The sequence below is a fragment of the Rattus rattus genome, chromosome 6 (assembly GCF_011064425.1).
Source record: "Rattus rattus isolate New Zealand chromosome 6, Rrattus_CSIRO_v1, whole genome shotgun sequence".
NCBI lineage: Eukaryota > Metazoa > Chordata > Mammalia > Rodentia > Muridae > Rattus > Rattus rattus.
The window spans coordinates 88,349,395-88,358,832 of NC_046159.1; the positions used below are offsets into that span (position 1 = coordinate 88,349,395).

The 9,438-nt window shown below is 41.4% G+C and overlaps 1 protein-coding gene across 5 annotated transcripts in view; it reads right to left on the reverse strand.

The window, feature by feature from the left end:
• Tax1bp1 (Tax1 binding protein 1) overlaps positions 1 to 6,000 on the reverse strand; it is a 55,478-nt gene extending 49,478 nt beyond the window's left edge. For 4 of the 5 annotated variants that reach the window (XM_032906479.1, XM_032906477.1, XM_032906478.1 and 1 more), the window contains exon 1: positions 5,892 to 6,000. The gene's annotated coding sequence lies outside the window, so the exon portion shown is untranslated. Of the gene's footprint in view, positions 1 to 5,115; positions 5,323 to 5,891 lie in introns of those variants that run through there. The other variant, XM_032906476.1, reaches the window with a different exon arrangement.
• Between the last annotated feature and the right edge of the window lie 3,438 nt (positions 6,001 to 9,438).

The following is a 9,438-nucleotide window of genomic DNA, read 5'->3' on the forward strand; positions in this document are numbered from 1 at the left end:
ATAATATGCATATATATGCATGTATCAATAACTGATGAATAAAGAGGTCATAGATTTGAAAGAGAACAAGGAGGATGGTATAGAGTAGGGTTTGAAGAACAGAAACAGAAGGGAGAAATGATGTAATAGTCTTATAATCTCAAAACATTAAAGTAGTAATAAATAGGTATTAAAAACAAGATTATTCCAGGTATAAAGGTACTTGTCCTGCAAACCTGGCAACCCAATTCAATTCCTAGAATCCATGTGCAAGGAAGAATCCAAGTTGCAAGGAGAAAATCAGCTCCTAAAGTTGTCCTCTGATCTCCACAAATGGCCAGTGGCACCCCACATCCATCCACATATACAATAAAAATGTTTAAGTTTTTAAAATATGGCATTGGTGAGATATATAATGTTGAAAAATCTACCACAGATCCCATAGATGCTCTCCTGTTTAGCAAACAAACCCTAGATGAATGACAGAGACGGACCACAAAGAGTATAAGACTCAAATGGTTCCGTTCTGTTTGTCTCTTTTACTTCAGTTGTTTATTTGAGGCAGGAGCTGCTATGTAGTGCTGGCTTGTCTTTTAAGTCTCAGCAATCCTGCCTCAGCCTCTCGTGTCACACCATCCCAGCTTCAGATGGTTTTCTAATCTGCTTTACTTTTGATAAAAAAGGAAAAACAATGATGGAATTTACTCAAAGAAGCAACTACAAAGCACATCATAGACTCAATACAATCATTAATTATCCAGCACACACAAAAATAACTACTTATAGCACTTGCTTCTAAGTCATTAGAGGATCCCTGCACTGATGAAGGAAACCAAGACAAAAAAATTGCTAACTAATCTAACTTCCTTTACAACTCAATCAAGTTTGTACTTAGAAAGCACAGCAGTAGATGTTAATCATTTGTGCACTTATTAAAAAGTTTATTAACTAGGCATAATGCTGCAGGCCTAGAGGAGCACTCTGGAAGCTGAGGCAGGATTGCCTCAAGACCAGCCATGACTTCACAGTGAGACTAAAAAAATTTAAAAACTAAGAAATAAAAAGCCATAATCCAGCTAGGGAAGTGATACAAAACTGTAATCCAACATATAAGCAGGTTGAGTAGTTCGAGGCCAGTCTGGGCTACACAGAGACCCTACCCCGAAAGAAAATGAGGGAGAAACCAGCCAACCAGGAGAAAACATGCTTGCTGCTGTGATATGCTTTCCCTAGTGTTAGGACCACTGACTGGATAAGCTCCCTTGGAAACTTAACATCCAGGGAGATGCAAACTGCAGTGGGAAGGATGCTGCTTGAAAGAACACAAGTTTTGTAAAAAGAAGACTATCCAGAAGCTGGAAGGGAGGCACATACTTTTAAACACTCAAGATTTTTTTTTTTTTTTTTTTTTGGTTTTTTTTTTTTTTTCCGGGGAAACTCAGGGCCTTGCGCTTCCAGGCAAGCGCATACCACTGAGCTAAACCCCAACCCCAACACTCAAGATTTAACAACAAAAAACAACAACAACAAAAATACTTTATATCTGCAAGATGTTCATATCACAAAAGAATCTGTGGTCAAGCCAGGTATGGTGGCCCACAATTATAATCCTAGTACTTGGGGGGGGGGAGAATCTGGAGTTCAAGGTCAATGCTCAAGCTACACAGATATTTGAAGGCTGAGCCAAGGCTATGAGACCTCCACCCTCACCCCACCAAACAAACAAACAAACAAACAAGAAGACTGGAAAGATGGATGGCTTGCAGGATAAAGGACCTGCTTTTACAACTATCAGGACCTGATACGCATCCCCAGGCACTTACCTATAAGCTCCAGAGCTTTAGAAATAAAAACAGGCAGATCCTAGGGACCCACTAGCCAGCTAGTCTAGCTAAATCAATAAACTCCAGATTCAAAGAGAGGCAATCTTCAAAATAAGTAAATATAGTGAAGAAGCACAGGGACAAACACTTAACATCAACCTCTGGCTTGCGCACACACACAATATTTTGGTTTTTTTGTTTTGTTTTGTTTTGTTTTGTTTTACTTTTATGAAAATATAACTCCTAATTTTAGAAAAGTTAACAGGAAGAAACATATCTTGAATCATCAATTTTAAATTAGAAAAAAATTCTGACTCCCACATAGTAACTGCTTCACTCTTCCCACAGATAATACTGAAATGAAGGGAAACCTACTAAAACACTGGCCTTCACCAAGAATGCCAAAGATAGCCTAGAAGAGAAGCCATGTGCACAGTCACTGCATCACCAACCATGTGGTAATGCCCGGGACTGACATTCAAAGCAAAGAACAAGCCCTGCTTAGTTGGAAAGAGGAAATACAGTCAGGCAACTTCACCATGCCAGACTCTGCTTCCTTGTCTCTAAGGCATATCTACAGAAACAAGTACAGTAAGTTGGAAAGAGAAAGGTAAATTAAAAATTCCCAGTTACTAATTGAAGGGCCTGACATATGTCTAGGAATCAATGTGTGAGATACTACAGTGAGCTCTTCCTATTTCAGTCTCAAAGTTCTAATATGAGCAGAATTCCTCTCTGTCAGACTGTAAACTAGGCTCTACGACAGCATTTCTCAACCCGTGAGTCTCAGCTCCTTTCCGGGTCAAATGAACCTTTTACTGGGGTTGCCTAAAATCATCCAAGACCTTGGCTATTTACACAACTCATAACAGTAGCAAAATTACAGTTATGAAGTAGCAACAACAAAAATTTTGTGATTGAGGGTCCCCACAACTGTAACAAAGGGTCTCAGATTGGGAAGATTGAGAACCACTGATCTGACATCTTTGCACTAAAACCCAATTTTATTATTTCTAAACTTCGCTAACATCCAAAGACAAGATGAGTAAGGAGACAATAAGCATTAGCTGAGCAAACATCTAACACTAAGGAGGAAGAGCATTTCTCTCATGCCTCTTTACTTACCACTCTTGCTTGGCCTTTACTAGCCCCAAACGGAGCAGCCTTTTGTGGTACTATTTCTTCCAGTGGCTCCATATAAAATTAAATGACTTTTTAAATTTAAAGCATTTCACCTATCCTACCAATTAAGCTTCAAAAAAGCTGGGTGATACATTTTTTTAAGTCTTCATCAATTAGTTATAAAACATAGGTGAAAAGGCTTAATTTCTAGCATTCGCTTTAAAAACTCCAGGAAAAATAACCAATGTGTTGGGAGGAAGGGAGGAGGTAATGAAATAAAAGAAAAACCTTAATTTCATTGTTCCTGTTTCTTTCGTGTGTGATCAGAAATTTCAGAAATAAAATCAATAACAGCAAATAAAAAAGCAAGCTAGAAAAAAAAAACCTGTTCTAACTTACTTCAATAGAAAACACTGCAAGAACACTTTGTGTCCTTGCAAAGTACCATAATTAAGATAATGGTTGGCAGCCAATGTTTTTAAAAATCTTCAGTTACAAAAACAGGGGCCTATTTCCAGCACTTGGGAAATAGAGGCAGGCAGATCCCTGTGAGTTTGGGGTGGCCTGATCTACACAGTAGATTCCAGCCCAGCCAAGACTACACACACAAAGCAAGACCCTCCCTCCAAAAATGTGTGTGTGTGTGTGTGTGTGTGTGTGCCTGTGTGTGTATATAATTTCTCCAAACTTAAATCCTAAATGACAGAAACATATGAAGGAGAATAAAAGTAGCCTGATATTAAGTTCCCTTATTCACTCTTCAGTCTTCTGCATGTTTGTAGAATACCATAGTCTCAGAAAGATATTATCAGTCAACGTGACTTGTTGTTTTGCACTCCTGAAGACATCTCTACCTCCAGTAGCCTTAACAGCTGTGTATTCCTATATTCTACCCAGCTGTTTTCTCTTTTGAGAAAGACTCTTTGTGCAACTCTAGTTGAGGCTGGCCTCAAGCTGACACTCCTCCCTGCCTCAGCTCCCAAGTGCTAGAATTCCAGGGGATAAAACATCGGGAATGATTTAACTTACTTTTTGTATTTTGTTTTTAGTAAGTTCATTTCTAAAATACTATGTTCTTGGCCCAAAATTTGTAATTTCTTTTAAGGTTTATTTAGAACAATGTAAACTTTAGAGCTACAAGTGTATAAAGCCCAAAGTTATCATACTAACAACCATTCTAAAAGAAAATACACCAATAAACTTCAGTGAAGCAGGGCTTGGTTGTAAACACCTTAATACCAGCACTCAGAAGGTAGGTAGATGCCAGCCTGGTTTACATGCAAAGCTCCAGGACAGCGAGGGCTACAACATAGTAAGGCCCGGCCAACAAATACGTAAAAATAAATTTTACAGGTAAGGTAATTCTTCCAAGGAAATATAAATATAGTTAGAATTGCATATAAAAACTTAGCATCCTAAAGGATGGAGAGATGACTTCATAATTAAGAGCACTTATTGCTCTTACAGAGGACCTAAGTTGGGTTCACAGCACCTACAGGGTGGTTCATGAGCATCTATCACTCTACTTCCCGGGCATCTGACACCCTCTTCTGACCTAAGTGGCCACCGGGTATACACATGGTACACACACATAAATTCAGGCAAAACACTCACACACATAAAATCTAAATATTAAAAAAAAAAAACAGCATCCTTAAAAGTTACAACTACTAATGCCAAGATGTTATTTTTGTCCTAGAAATGATATTCGGTGGCTAAATTTCACATACGTGACTGCGATCCGAAGAGCAAATGATATGCAGCTAATGTAATAACTTGAAAACAAGTAATGCAATACAATTGTATTTGAAATTTAACAAATAACGAGGACAAGGGAAAGGTGGCTAACCGGTCATTCTTAGCATAGTCAAATATATTCTTGCAGAAATCTAATGTTTGCCTGTAAGCCTAACATTCGAAAAGGACAGAGATCCAATTTACCCGGGAAGAACAGAATGGAGGCGAATCCTTGGCCTCAACCTCTTCTCCACACCTAGAGAGTACCTTAAAGACCATAAGCCCACTTAATCAGCCCACGTTTAACGAATGTTATTCAAATAATCATTTTCGAATGTTCTTGGATTGAACACTAAAATTTTAATTAGTATTTGTTCATGTCCTGATCATGAATCTTTACCACTGGCAGAAAGCAGCGACGAGTAACAACTTCGCAACAAAATTTCTAACATACCAACATAACGAGAAAGCCGAAAATCTATCATAGTCAAATGCCACAACGTTTTCCAACAAAACTTTCAGGAACAAACTGTACTTCATACTTCTCAACAGAGAAATACAAGCGTCCACCACAGCTAAGTTCTAACAGTACAGGTTTCGGGCGAGGAGTGCCAGCCTGTACACGTCTTGCACCTTCCGACCGGTCCAAACACCGGTGAGAGTCAGCAGTGGGTGGGGCGAGGGAGGCGGAGTCGTGAAATCAAGTCCAGACGGCCCAAGAGCGAAGTGAGCCTCCCCAAGATTTCTTAAAGCCCTCTCGCGGCACCAGCGGGAGGGCTGCTTTCCAAACAGCAAGACTTAACTAATCTCTCAGACCAGGTGAAGCCGGAGATCCGGCCAAAACAGGTAAACAGCAAAACCGGGCGACACAGGGAGTCCCCGCCTCTTCCTCAAGGGGAGACTCAAACCAAAACAATCCTACTTGTCCCAGGCTGGGTCAACCCCGGCTCACGCGGCCTAACGCGCCCGCCACCAGTCCCCTGCTTGTTAGACACCCCCCCCGGGCCACCCGCGGCCTAACGCGCCCGCTCCCGCCACGCTTCCCATTCCACCGTAGACCCAAGTCCAGAACACGTCACAATCGAGGCCCGGGAGAAGCTTGTCCTTGGGAAGGAGAGCTTCGTCACCACGGAAACGGTTCCCAGCACTCGCCAGGCCCAGGTTCCAGGGTCGAGACGGAGCGCGAGCGTCGGTTACCTCGAAGGCACGCGGCCCGCCCGCAAGCCTTACCCGTCAGGGTCTCCGCCCGGCACGCTACGCCGGCTCCGGAGCTCAGCAGCCACCACCACAGCCTCTCAGCCGAGACCGGCTACACCTCCTCTAAGCGGAGAGCCGGCGGCGCGTCACTTCCGCCCTGGGAAGGCTCGCTTCCGCTTTGGCTTCTGCGCATGCTCCGCGACGACACGCCCCATTCGCTAACCGTGGAGAGTTCTGTAGTGGTTTCCCTGACAGCTTTTCCTCTGTGGCTTTCGCTCAGTGATGTAGTTATCTCAAAACTCAATCCGTTTGAAACAAATTAACTGACTTGCCTAGGAGGTGGGAAGAATTGCTCAGAAACGAGGCGACCTGGGTCTTAATTATCAGTCTAAGCTAATGTGTTTCAATATATAAAGCCCCAAGAACTGTCATAGCTATCACGAAGTGAACCATCACATATTCCCGTGTTTCTATGAAACTAATGACATTTACACTGTCACCAGCGAAGAAAGCGTAACAGATTACATTAATCATTAAAACAATAATAAAACTCTGATTTCAACTTCTTTCCTTTTCCACACAACAATTACACATTGGCCTCCATAAGACAGATTCCTAATATTTGCTGGTTCGTTTCTTATATACTGAAATTTTTATAATCGGGTGGGGTTTTTTTTTTGTTTTTTTGTTTTTTTTTTAAATAGGGATCTCTCCATTCTGTCCTCCAAAAGGAAAAATTACTGTTGACAAAGGCAGTTGAAGTAAAAGTTAGGTTCAACGTTGTGGGTTTTAAAGAAATATTTATGAATAAGATGGGTAGTGTATTCATGAGGTAAGGTAATTAATATTTCAACACAGGACTATGATGGATTTGAATAAAATACACTTGCTTCCATGAGATTCCAATTAAAAGTGGACATTTAACAGAGAAAGGTAAGCTATATAAGTCAAAAGTAAATTTAGCGATTTAAATTATTTTCACTTCCATATCATGATTAACCAAGTCTTTCTTTTGAGGTATTTCTTCCTATGTTGCTCTAGAAAAAGCCACAAGGGAAAACAAGTCACAAAACCACAGTGTTAATATAATGAAACTGAGGTCTTTTGAGGTATCAGACCCTTCATTTTAGTGCAGCTATGGGAAAATGCCCTTTGGAGGTGATAGATAGATAGATAGATAGATAGATAGATAGATAGATAGATAGATAGATAGATAGATAGATAGATAGATAGATAGAGACAGACAGACAGACAGACAGACAGACAGACTAGATGATAGATGGATGCCTCAATAACATTTAACCACAAAGGGGCATTCTGTTGGTTAGGAGACACAACTACCAAAATGCAGGGGCGGGGGTTTTTTGGTTTTGTTAATTCATACAGAACTCCTTATTGAGGTTACTCCCATGATTCATCCCATAGCTTGCTGTGAGTTAAAACATTCTACTGCCCCAGGATAAAGATATTCTGTTAATATTTTAATTTCTTTATTTATTCGCTTTACATCCCAATATCAGCCTCTCTCTCCTCCCAGACCCCTCTGCAGCTCCTCCCCTCACTCCCCCTCCCCTTCTCCTCTGAGAAGGGGGAGGTCCCCTGGCTATCACACCACCCATCCCATCCCCTGCACATCAGTCACTGCAGAACTAGGCGCATACTCCCTCACTGAGGCCAGACAAGGTCCAGTTGGGGGAACTGGATCCACAGACCGGCAACAAATTTGAAGACAATTGTCCCTGCTCCAGTTCTTGGTCTTGATGTTTGTGCAGGAATAGGAACCCTGACCAAGACACCCACCGAGCCATCTTGTCATCTTCTGTCCCTTCGCTCCCCCCTCCCGAAATAAGGACTTGGTCAGGAGTGGTGCTGGTCTGTTATCCACAGTACTGGGAAGTTGGAAACCCACATGGCAGAGTCACGTTTCACAGCCGTACGGGCATTTGAAACACTAACAGGATTTTACTAGAAAAGCCATGCCTAGAGGGAAATGCCATATACAGAATATAAACAGAGTGATTAATAGATTGAATATTAAAAATAAGAAAATTCAGGGGTTGGGGATTTAGCTCAGTGGTAGAGCGCTTGCCTAGGAAGCGCAAGGCCCTGGGTTCGGTCCCAGCTCTGAAAAAAAAGAACCAAAAAAAAAAAAAAAAAATTCAATGAACCCATGGATCTAATGGCTCAAGGCTTGTAGAGCCTTTGGCTAATATATGAAAGACCCTGGGATCGATTACCAGCACCATAAAACCAAAGAACAGACAGAAAAAAATACAAAATAATTCAAATAAAATTCAAATTGGCAAATTCGATTTAAAAACAAAAATAAAGAAATTGTCCTTGACCTTTAGAACAATAGGTTCCTTTAGAGTACATAAGATGTCTTTTACTGTAGTTTCTATCTTCTCTTTTAAAACGTATACCATGCTGGGCATGGTAGCACTCAGCTTTAATTCCGGCACTTGGGAGGCAGAGGTCTGTCCGATCCAAACAGTAAGTTCCAGAGCAGCCAGGGCTCCATGGTGAGACCATGTCACAAAAATTAAATAAAAGCAAATAAAGAAGCAAACAAAAACCGCATGTGTACCCTGCAGGTAGAGCTGTATTTCTGTAACTCAGCTGCCCCGGAGGCTGATGCGGGATGGCTAGGAGTTCAAGGTACTATAGAGACTATCCCAGAATGAATAACTATACATAATGTAAATAAATATAGTGTCCAGCATGAGGTGGCACACCTGCAATCCTAGCGTAGGGTGCTGAGACAGAAACACGGTGAATTCAACAAAACAAAACCAAACAAAAAACTTTAGAATTGTAGCAACTCACTTTTAGGGAAAAAAATGTATTCATTTATTTTTTATTTTATAGGTATGAGTGATTTCTGTGCCAGAGAAGGTGTTAGATCTCCGTAAACTAGAATCCAATCATCCCTAATTCACTTCCTTAAAAACAAAACAAAAAACTGTTGATGGGCCTAAAAAAAATGGAAGAAGGGAAGAAATTAGCGACAGTCTGCTGTCATTCTAATGAAGTACCTCCCAGTTCTAAACCCCCCACCCTTTGCAGTTGGGTACTTTAAAAACAATTCTCTTTTTACAGCTGGCAGCATTACGATGTCTAGAACAGGTGGAAAGTGCTCCGAGGCTGCCACGGAAAGGATTCTACTTCCTGGTTTCTGTGCACTCAGTAAACAGACTCCGGCAATACACGCGGCTTTTCCAAAGTCCAAATCAAACACCCACTCAGTCAAGGACTTCAGCTGATGCACCCTGCAGTTCCTTCCTACAGACCCCACTCCCTAACGCCTTTCTTTATGTTCTTAAAGCGCTTTGATGTGGAAAGACCCGCATCCCCACCCCACCCCCAAAGAGTTGTTCCTCCTGGAACAACTTGTCCAGACCCTACTACCGGAGTTCTAGAAAGTTCTCAATGACAGATTTCTGAAAGGTCCTTGAGTTCTGCGGAATGTCTCGGGGATAATTTATATGCTTATTTATTCAGGAGTCCCCTGCAAAAGGGTAGATTAATTTTTAAAAAAGGATAGATCTCATCTCGAGCCTGAGATGCTCTTCCTTGGGCA